This window comes from Rousettus aegyptiacus, unplaced genomic scaffold, assembly GCF_014176215.1.
Source record: "Rousettus aegyptiacus isolate mRouAeg1 unplaced genomic scaffold, mRouAeg1.p scaffold_m13_p_11, whole genome shotgun sequence".
Classification (NCBI taxonomy): domain Eukaryota; kingdom Metazoa; phylum Chordata; class Mammalia; order Chiroptera; family Pteropodidae; genus Rousettus; species Rousettus aegyptiacus.
The window spans coordinates 76,173,253-76,184,299 of NW_023416286.1; the positions used below are offsets into that span (position 1 = coordinate 76,173,253).

Consider the following 11,047-nt stretch of genomic DNA (forward strand, 5'->3'; position numbering starts at 1 on the left):
TGGTTAGTGAACAGAGAAAGTGACACTAGAAATTAGTGTAGATTCAAAAAAATTACGATAATCACACTTCCTTCTATCTAGTGTTGCTGGGTTGGGGGATGAAGTATGTGTTGCAGAGTATATTTGACAATTAGCCATAAAACCATTGTGGGTAAAATGGGAAAATGGCGACTGAACTATCAGAGGCATCTTCATAAGTGGCTGGTCATTCAAACTCAAATGCGTATATACCCGAGTGAGGAGTCCTATGTCCGTTACTACAGACTAAGACTTGCTTTTTTTCTCCAAAGAAAATGAAGCTTTCTTCTTAAATCCGAAAAGAGAATTGAAGTAACAAGCCTAGCTAGTTACAAATTAAATAAGTGTGAGAATCAAACACATTTTAACCAGTCAAACCAAAATGATGGCGGCAAGGTTTCCTTACTTTGGGTGGTACCCTGTCAGTCAACGCTTACTGAGATGCGTTGGAAAATTGTCCTTGAACTCTGCCTGTGTGCCTAAAGAAAAAAGTACTACATTTCATGTTTTAATGACCATTTCCCCTGAACAAAAAGACCTTAGGTAAAGGAGATTTCCCAAATGGCAGCTGTTGATTGAACAGAACGCATCTGAGACAATGCCGTTTTGAGAGTTTGTACAAATGGCTATGCCCTTTACTCCTCCCCCCACCCATAGGGATTCAATTACATATAAATAACAAGAAGAAGATGAATGTTTCTGATGAAGGGCATAGTCTACATTACATAAGTAATTTTAGAGAAAGCAAAAAAGATGGTGTGACGTGTTTTTATTTGGATGTCTGCTTTCAACATTGCATCTACTAATAGATATTGGAAATAAATAAAAATAAAATGTAGCTCCCAATTTTTCCTCCTTACCAGGATTCCAGGGTTAATAAACACCCTTTCATCTAAGAATCCCAAGATGGTAGCGCTTGGTTAGCTGTCACAGGGAAAAGGTCCCCACTCACACTGATGGAAAGTGTTGTGAGTTTTCTGTAGTATTGGTTTTGTGCTTCCTTCCATATAACATAAGCTCAGTAAAGACAATAATTTCTTTCATGCTCTCACAAGTTCTAGTATGTTATTGATTATGTAATACATTTTCAATTCTCATTGTTTGTTGCCCTATTGGCAATAAATTTGTGTCCTCCCCCACCCCTCTTCTTCTCTTACTGTTCTCCAGTTGATAAAAAGCAGATTGCTTTTATTTAAAGAAAACTTACAAATTCTAAGTGTTTCGTCATTCCTGTGAAGCTAAACTATTATCTTCTAGTTAAGTAAGCAGACAATGGATCAATAACGTGTCTTCTGAAATATCCATAGGACATTATCTATCAACATTAACCTCGTTGGCTGGAAGTTACCATTTCTCTACAAATACTGTCATTGAAATAGCTCCTCCTTGGCAGTTTTTTTTTTTAAATAAAATATATTAGAAACTGTATTTTAGAAAAGTAACAGAGATTTATCCCTCCCCTTTATTTTATGAAAGAAGTCATGATTATACTGATTTCTCCCTTCAGTTTTTTGCCTGGAATAGTAAAATCTAAAATACATTTTGGTATCATTTACCAGAGTTAATTATAACATGCTCACTAATATGAACTATCTTAGTTTCCAATTTCATTAAACTCCATTACAATTATCTTTTATTATTTCAATCTGCAAAGTCCTTTGCTTTTGATGGTGGGAGTATGTGGGAAATTTGGTGTAAAAATATTTTGGGTACTGGAAGATGAAATGACCTTTTTAATTACTCACTTTTGAATCATATTTCACTTTTTGCAACAAAAAAAGCACAAGTTACCATGGAAATGTATGATGGCTATATGTGTCAAATGTAGGTGTACGTTCAGTGGTCTTTTTGTTCTTTTAAGTGAGGAAAAAAAATTTGAGTTAAATTATAGGAAATAAAAAGTGCTCTTAAATATTATCCAAAAATGGACAATTTTTGGTGATATGATGTAACATTTGATAGCCTACGCAGGACAGTAAGACTATGTGGTATAGGATCAAGGGATGATAAAGGATGTTCCATTTATAGACACTGGAGGAAAATGTGTGGAAAACAAAGAAACGGTTTGGAAGCACACATTCACACTCATGCTAGGTAGTTTTATTTTGGACTGCATCCTAAGTGCACTTCTTTTTTTTGACTTGTAATATAAATCTCATTACATGGTACAGATTAAGTACTTAAAAGTCTTGAATTTGTGCTTTAACTTGATGGGCAATGAGTCAGAGTTTTCAACCTTTATAAATTGAGTGTATTAATATGCACGTAGACCTAAATCCCACCTAGATGTCTGGCAAGCAGAGAGTATTACTGAAATTTAAAGATGAGGACTATTAAAGAAATGCCATATCTGGAGTTGAACGGTCTGACTCAGAAAACACGAGTTCTAGGCCTCGGAACCGGTCTTGGAATATTTCATTTGATCAGTCATTTTGACTCTCAATCTCCTTTCTTTTTTTCTTTTTTTTTTTCTATAAAGAGAGTACTAATTTGAAAGAAATGAGAATGTGAGAATGAATTAATTATTGCATAAGTGACTTGAAGATTCAAAAACAATCATCGCACAAGTGCTCAGATTCTATAAAGGGTACAGCCTTCAATCACTCCCTCCCTTTCCCAAATACCACATCTAAGGGCTGTGGAGAGCTTCGTTTCCCCAACTGTTCTTTCTCATCATGGGCAAAATTTGGGGGAATAAAAAGACAGTGCTCAATTTATGTTTTTCACACCTAATGAGGTGAGAAATTCTAGGCAGGCCCAAGAAACATTTTCAGCGTACTGGAATTTGATCTCTGTGAAATTTAGCAGTTTCATTGTGACAGTTTTAGCTTAATTTTACATAGTTTTCCCTTGCATTGTTTTAAGCCTATGTTAGCTTTTCTTTCCTAATAACACAGATGGCACCAAAAACAAACCAGTGAAATCCTGTTTTTTTTCTGAAGTGCAGAAAAAAAAAAATTAGATAATAATTTACATAAAGAATCTCAGATGAGAGAAGAACCCTTTTTAAATATAATAGTAGAATAAGAATTTTCCAAAGTTCATTAGGACCTTAGTTTTAACAAAGATAAGACATAAAATATTATTACCATTAAAATGTAATATTCACTGGGTATTGATAATGAATTGTCTAAAGTTTTTATAATGTGGGCATAGCTTAAGACATTGGAAAAAGTATTTACCCAGCATGTTTGTGTTAATAGCAATTTTTTTTTTTTTTTGCCTGCATATTAGCTAATTCTTCAAAAGCATATTAATTCCTTCAGGTCACTAAGTATGCACAGCTATAGTATTATTACCTTTGTGCTATTAAGTAATAATCTCCATAAGTTTGTAAGTTACACTAAGAAAGCAACTTAACTCACTAAGAAAGTGGGACTAACTATACTATTTGATACGTTATCTTGTCATCCTGTCAAACCTAGATAGCCCAGTGGTAGGGGTGGGAGGTTTAAAAATATATTTTTAAAATGAGAGAAGATTGTCTATGGCCATGCCTCCCTGAACAAGCCCGATCCCATCTGATCTTGGAAGCTAAGCAGGGTTGGGCCTGGTTAGTACTTGGATGGGTGACCACCTAGGAAGATCAGATGTTGTAGGCATAAAAAATAAAAAATAAAGGATTGTAAGTTGACAAGGTCCTTGCAACCTGTGAGGTCAACCAAGAGTTGCCTCACCTAAAAAGAAAAAAAAAAAAAAATGAGAGAGGATTGGACTGCATACTAGCAATTACTCATTTTTCTTCGCAATTGAATTTTCTCATTCTTACAATATTTTAGATTATTACAATAGTTTCCTAATCAATCCCTTTGATTCCAAATTTAATATACTGGCTGATGGATGTCTTCTAAAGTACTTTAGTCATTTCTGTGCTCAGTAGCAAGTAACGGGTGAGTCCTCACAGTCTGAGATTCTCCACTATACATTAGTGTTAACCCACCATTCACTCCAAGTCCAATCGTTCCACCAAAACTTGTTGAAAATAGCATGGGTGCAAACCAGACTCTTGGGGTATCAAACTCAACACTCACTCACTTATGCAAGTTGCTCATACACTTTGTGCCTCAGTCCCTCATTTGTTGAATGGGAATGACAATAATAATCCTCGCCTTGCAGAGCTTTTGTTAGAACAAAACATGGAAAACATGCAAATGCTTAGAGTGGTACTTTGCCTATAGTAAGTGCTCATGAAATACTAGAGATTACTCTTGTACTGCTGTCCTGTGACTTCGTTTTTGCTGTTTCTACTGACATGTCTCTCCATTTCTTCATATCAAATTACGATTCTTCTTCAAGACCGGGTGCTTTATCTTTTATAGAATTCGTATGACTATTCAAACTAAATGTTATGCTCTAAATGACTGGAGTCTGGTTCAAAGTGCACTGCCCTGGGCCTGCCTTGGATTTCGATTGCATGCCCAGGCACTTTTGTTCTGTGCATAGGAGGCCGAAATCTCAGGAACAGAGTGAAAATCTAATGTTGTGCCCCAATGTATCGAAAGAGCAAGTGTGCATAGGAAATATTGAAAAATATCTGTTTAATGACTAAATATTCTAATGTGATAGCTCTCAAAATGGGAATCTCATATTAGTCTGTGACGAGACTCCTTTTTGTAGCTTGAAATTTTAACATTTGGTTAAACTTTCTTTGATGGATTTTCTTTGTTAACATCAGTTTCCCCCTGGGTTTAATGAAACAAAACTAGGATAATTACTTGTGAGAAAAATCCTATCTTGGTAAAATTAGATTTTTCTACTACATGATAGAGTATATACTTTGTGTGTTATAGTAATGGTGTTGGACATTTACATTTAATACAAGAGTCTAAGAGCAAAGTTTAATATTTTAACGATATTTTTCTCCTTATGGTCATAACTACATACGCGGGAAAAATTATTTAAAATACACACTATGGTATTTGCCAACAGAGATTTCTTGATGTTTCTGAAAACTGTATTTCTTCTCTCTTCTCTCTTTTCATTTATTTTTTCAAGCACCATATAATACTTAAATTTTAAAGTTTCAAGAGAATATGGAGAAGTATATTTACAAAATCCAGATATTCTTCATCTGAATTTCAGCCAAGAAGCAACTTATCACGCCACCGAAACAAGATATGTCACTATGGAATTTGATTTATCACATGCTTCAGTTCTTAATGGAACAGAATAAGGCAATCTACCATGATTGTTGCTTCGAGCAGAAGGTTAGAGAAGAAGTAATGCAAACAACCTCAAAATGGGGATGATGGAAACTATCCGCTTCTCTCTGGGCTTCTTGCTGACATCCACCTTGGATCCTCGGGTCACTCTCAGTCAGATCATCTCAATCATCAGCCTCCTTATGTGACATCTGAACAAGCTGAAAAATTATTATTTTCTAAATTGGAGAAATAAGTGGTTACACTGCATCCTCTGTGGAAAATTTAGAAGTGTACTTTGTAAATATGAGAAATTCATGAGGCTCAAGTGATTTATACCCTCCTTCAAGAAAATAGGGATCGGGGTAACAGAGAACCTTCTTATAAACTCATGCAACTCATTGCAAGGTCAGTAGCCAATAAAGACATCACCACCTGTGATTAATTGTATATGGGTTCTACCCCTGAGTTTCTTTTTATCTGGAGTCCTCTAAATGCTGTGATGGGGCCTTTAGTGTTCTAGCTTTGTCCTTCTTAGGTACCTAGTGAGATACAGCCAGGGAGAATTAAAGAAAAGGTAATGTTAAGCTGATGACATTTCATCTCTGAAGTGTAATGTCTCTGATACTGAAGAAATGTTTCTGCAGGATAAGACATGAAGATGTAGACTATTCGACTGGCCTAAGTGTTATTTTAATACGCTTGTCATTGTAATTTACATATTTCACATTTGGCTTTGTGTTTTAAAAAATACCTAGTTCTTGCTTTTCCAGCAAGTGAGAAATCATTTTTTTTTTATGTGGGTACAATAGTGACTAGGATTTGTTTCTTCTGATAGATATTTAACTGTTTTCACAGAGGTAGCTTCTTATTGGTAAGTTTCTGAGGTCACGGTCATAGATAATTGCTTATTTATTTCCATTTTATAAGTCCACTGATAACCTCCAGTGCTGCAATGCATATCACAAACTTTTTTTATTATTTCATGTTTATTGAATGTGTACACTATATTTTATGCAGGATTACAGAATTCTACTAAATTCTCTCTCTCTCTCTCTCTCTCTCTCTCTCTCTCTGTGTGTGTGTGTGTGTGTGTGTGTGTATTTCTTTTGCTATATAAAGTAGCTCTCTAAGATATACACAGTATATTATCATTTTAACTCCATTTTGTAGGTAAGGAAAACGATCTATTAAAAGTCAGCTAATAAGTAGCCCTTAATAGGTAGCAAAGCCAAACTTTATTAGTAGAGCTATATAGAATTTAGGTTTCTTTCTTTTTGAATCTGATCACTGAATTTGTTAAATCTTTAGCAAGTGTTTATTGAAATCCTGTCGTGTGTGGAGCTGAAAGAAGCATACTAAAAATGCAAGCCCTTGCTGTTGCCTTTCAGAATGATATATGTAGAGTAGAGGGGAAATTTTACTCTGCTACTTTAAAATACAGTTCTGCCCCAAGCAAACAGTAAGTACGATTTGTTTCCAGTGTAGATGGTTTCGATTGGAGAGGAAGGTTTCTAGGATAAGGTTTAGAGGGAGAACGCCAAAACAGTAAGATAGCCAGGCTACTCCACATAAGAAGTAAAGATGAACTTAAGGGTGAAACAGCAAAGGATAGATGATAAAAAAAAAAAAAAAAAAAAGATTAAGAGTGAAGAGAAATTTACTCTGAGCAAGTCAGGGTGGCTACATAGAATATAAGTGGTGACATTTCTGAGTGACCAAGGATCTTTAGTATTGCAAGGTAAGGCATTTGCAGTGTTGCTCTGCAATTTAATCCTCAATTACTACAAACTTTTAGGAAAACTTTTTATAGTCATATGTTCTACAGATATATATTCCCCAATCCCCTCAGCCCCCCAAATCAGGAAAATGATCTGTGTTTCATAGCTGAGTTTATAAATATTGTACATAAACTGGAGAAGGTGAGACAAAGTAAGATCGAGGGTTCAGGAGATATAAGGACACTGAATAAAAGTGACCATGAAAATGTAAACATTCAGAGAATGTAAGGAGGGTTTGAAGCTTTGTAAAGAAAAAGGTTACCTCTTAAAACAAGCACAGAGTTGATGTGGAATTGTTCAGCTTGTTCTCCCTTAGTCTCCTTATGTTTATTTGCACTTTGATCTTCCCCAAAGCCTCTTTTATATTCAAATAATTTCTTCTACTGGTTAACTATATAATTATGGCATCAACTATACAGTGCAAACACAGAATTAGTGGAAAGTGAGAATTCTAACTAATACAAATATTGTTTTCTTGATGGAAAAGTGGAAAATAGAAAGGAAGGACTTAATTACCAAGGGTCAGGCACTACATGGCTAATTGGTGCCTCTGCGATCTTTGAAGAGCAAGGTGAACTTGCCTCACCTCTCAGTTAAAGAACCTGTGGATGTCCAAAGCTATCCTTCACCATGATTTGCGAGAATTTTCTAAGGCTTGCATTCTTGCAACCCTTTTTGCTACATACTCCCTTATCCTTGACAATTAAATCTTTTATTGCACGTGTGCATACACACACACACACACACACACACACACACACACACACAGATCCATTCAACATTTAGTGAATATGGTTGACCTTACTGAACTTTGGGAGTTGTATACCTGTCATGGTATACAACCTTCTTTCACCTCCTTATCTCCAGTCTCTCTTCCTATCGTCTCTATCTCTTTTGTTTTCTCTCAGTCTTGAAGGTAGGAAAAACTTCCTTCCATATCTCACATTAGCAACTTACCGACACAGTTTTATAACATCAACATACATTAGAAATATCATCCTCCAACTCCTAGTTGACTCAAGTATTTCTTTCACACAGGTAAGAGTTCTCCTTAAAAGGAATTCAGATGATAACATTTCCTTCAAATTTTCAAATATATAAATATTTTGTTTCACATCTACATTATGGATACCTGCAGAACACACTTATCTAAAATTACAATTACCAGAACTCTTCTGATGATTTAATAAGTATTCAAAACAAGCAGCTTAAAGGGTTAGAATCTAGTTGTCGGGCTTTTATAAATAATACTCTTAGTTGTTAGCACCCTGGATAACGTTTAAATATATTCATTGACTAAGGATTTATCTAATTGGTTTATAGAGAAGATAATTTAATTAAATGTTTAATTTATTTTTAAAAATGGTAAATTAATGCCTTAGTGCTTTCAAGTCTGAGTATGAGAAATCCTATTTTAGAAATCTTTAAATCCAAATGCAGTCGAGGAATCTCTCTTTTTTTTTTAACTTTTCCATTTCATCTGCTATTTCACTGTGATACCAAATTGCTCTTCAAAAAATCTTAAGCCTTTTTCAAAATTCTCACTAATTTCAAGTGATAACTAAAATCATTGGTTATAGATCTAGTGTCAAATAAGTCTTTATCTCTTCCTGTGGGCGGCTATCTTTTTGACTGATGTAAGTGAAAAAAGAACTACATTGCTTTTTTCTAGTTGAAAATGGACAATTTAGCCACCACATGTCTGCCAATGTACCTCCGTATGAGATGTAATTATATGTGAAATAATAACCTTGCTGCCAAATAGTTTTCAGTGCTTTGCTTTTTATGAGAAACAATACATTTTTAGTTCCAAAAGGCAATAAGATAATGACATTCAAGTCAATCTCTCACTGCTTTTACTTTCTTACTACATTTTAAGGCTCTTGCTCATCCCTCTCTGGTTTTCAATATGTTAAGATGACAATCTCTTATTATAATTTAGATAACATAGCCTTTGGTTAATTTTCAGCCTAATTTTTTCTCTGAAAATGTATGTATTAAAAAGTCTATTCTCAATTTATGATAACAGGTTTTAGAAAACACTTCTGTCACAGAAATCATCATCTATTATTGTGTAGTGTTAGGAATTTATAATATACTATTTTCACTAATCTATTTTAGTCAATTAAAAGCCTGTTCAAATAAAAAAGGAGTCAGGTAAAAGAAAAGTCAATAATAATAGCCAATATTTATTTAACATTAACAGTGGATCAATCATAATGCTAAGAACTTAATATGCATTCTCTCATTTTTTTCTTTCAAAATACCCACGAAGTAGATATTAGTCTTTAATTTCCATTTTACATGAGCAAAGTTGGATTTTTTTAAATGTGATTTCCTCCCCTTCTTGCTTCCCAAGAAGCTAGTCTATTTTTGCATCTGTAGCTGAGTATCTTTGTGTTACAGGCTGGAAGCAAAGTTGTCAAGTGTTCAGAAGAAGCTTCCCTCTTGTCTCTTAATTGCAATATTCTAGGCTCATTGAGACAGAGGGATTGCAGGAAAGGGTGTGATAACATTTTAAGAAGTAGCTGTGAGCCAAGTGGGAGAGAGAGGATGTTGAAGCAGTGAAGTTATTATTCTATATATTATTTCTTCGCTTTCAAAGAAATTTAGGGATTCAGGAAATAAACGTCAGCAGACACCAGTTGTATTAGTTACTTACTGTTATATTATAAGTAATCTCAAATCCTACCATAGTACCTGTTGATCAGGAATTTGGGAGCATCCTAGCTAGGTAGTTTTGACTCAGGGTCTCTCATGAAGTTCCAGTCGAAAACAAGAAAAACGAAAAAACTGTCGTTCAGAGATTCAGTCATCTGAAAACTGAACTGGAGCTGGAGGATCTGCTTCTGAGATGGCTCAAATGTGGCTAGTAAATTGCTGCTTGCTGTTGGCCAGAGGCTTTTGTTCCTTAACGCTGAGATTTCTCTGTAAAGTCTGCTTAAGGATTTTCATGACATGGTAGTTGGCTTTCCATAGAGTGATTGATCCAAGGTGAACGTGACAATATCTTTTGTAACTTGGCTTAGAAGTCACACAATGTCACTCTGTTATATTCTGCTAGTCATGTAGACCATCTCAGATACAATGTGTGGGGGGTGGGGGGGACTACACAAAGGTGGGAATTCCAGAAGATGAGGATTATTGGAGACCATATAAGAGATTGGTCTATCACACCAGTGTACACCAAAGACCAAAGACTCTGTTAATACCTTTTAACCCATTTCACGTTTAGAAAAAAACCTGCAGGTCACAGCCAGCATTAATATAATTTTACATAAACATGCTCTTTGAGACTGAAGCACATCTGACTGGTTTTTAATGTGAACATAAAATATAAAATTGTTCTTGGAGTTATTTTTAAACAGAACTTCTGTCTAATCCTAATGTAACAGAAATGTATACAAAAATTGGATTCATCAAATGAACCTTTGCTGAGAATTGTTTGAGAATGATGTTAACATCCCATATAAGAATGTTACATTTTCTAGGATTTGGCATTTTCTGCAATTGAAAATTACTATATTTTGAATAGAAATAAAACTACTAAAAACAAGATACTATAAATAGAATGATGTCATTTGTTTCCAAAGATTATCGATATACTAGAGCAATGTGAAAATAATGATACAAGTGAGATATTTCTTGGCAAACTTTGGGGGCGTGGGGTAAGATTAGGACTATAATCCATGAGTGTTCTTGGGGCAAATGGGAAATGAGCTAAGCCTCCCAGGACACTTATATGACTGTTAGGAGGAGGGAAGTTCCCCCAAAGTGAATGAGACTAGCTTTTTTACTCACCTGGTAAATTTTAAGGAGGTTCACAGTCAGTCAACCAAAATTTTTATAACGTATTATTTCGGGCAATGGGGGATGTTCATTGGCAAATGAGAGCAAAATCCCTGTTTTCGAAGAGCTTATATTCTAGTATAATGAGATAAATGATGAATGTACAAAAAAAGTAAGATAATTTCAGAAGAAAATAAGTACTAAAGAGAAAATAAAATATGTTAATATGACGTAAACTGATGGGGGATTCTTTAGTAGGCACTCACAGAAGACGATTTTGAGAGGACATTAAATTCAAATCTGAATGGTGAGAAGAAG

The 11,047-nt window shown here is 34.8% G+C and overlaps 1 pseudogene; it reads left to right on the forward strand.

Annotated features, from left to right (window-relative positions):
• Positions 1–3,501: 3,501 nt before the first annotated feature.
• Positions 3,502–3,620, forward strand: LOC118609806 (annotated as a pseudogene).
• Positions 3,621–11,047: the final 7,427 nt, after the last annotated feature.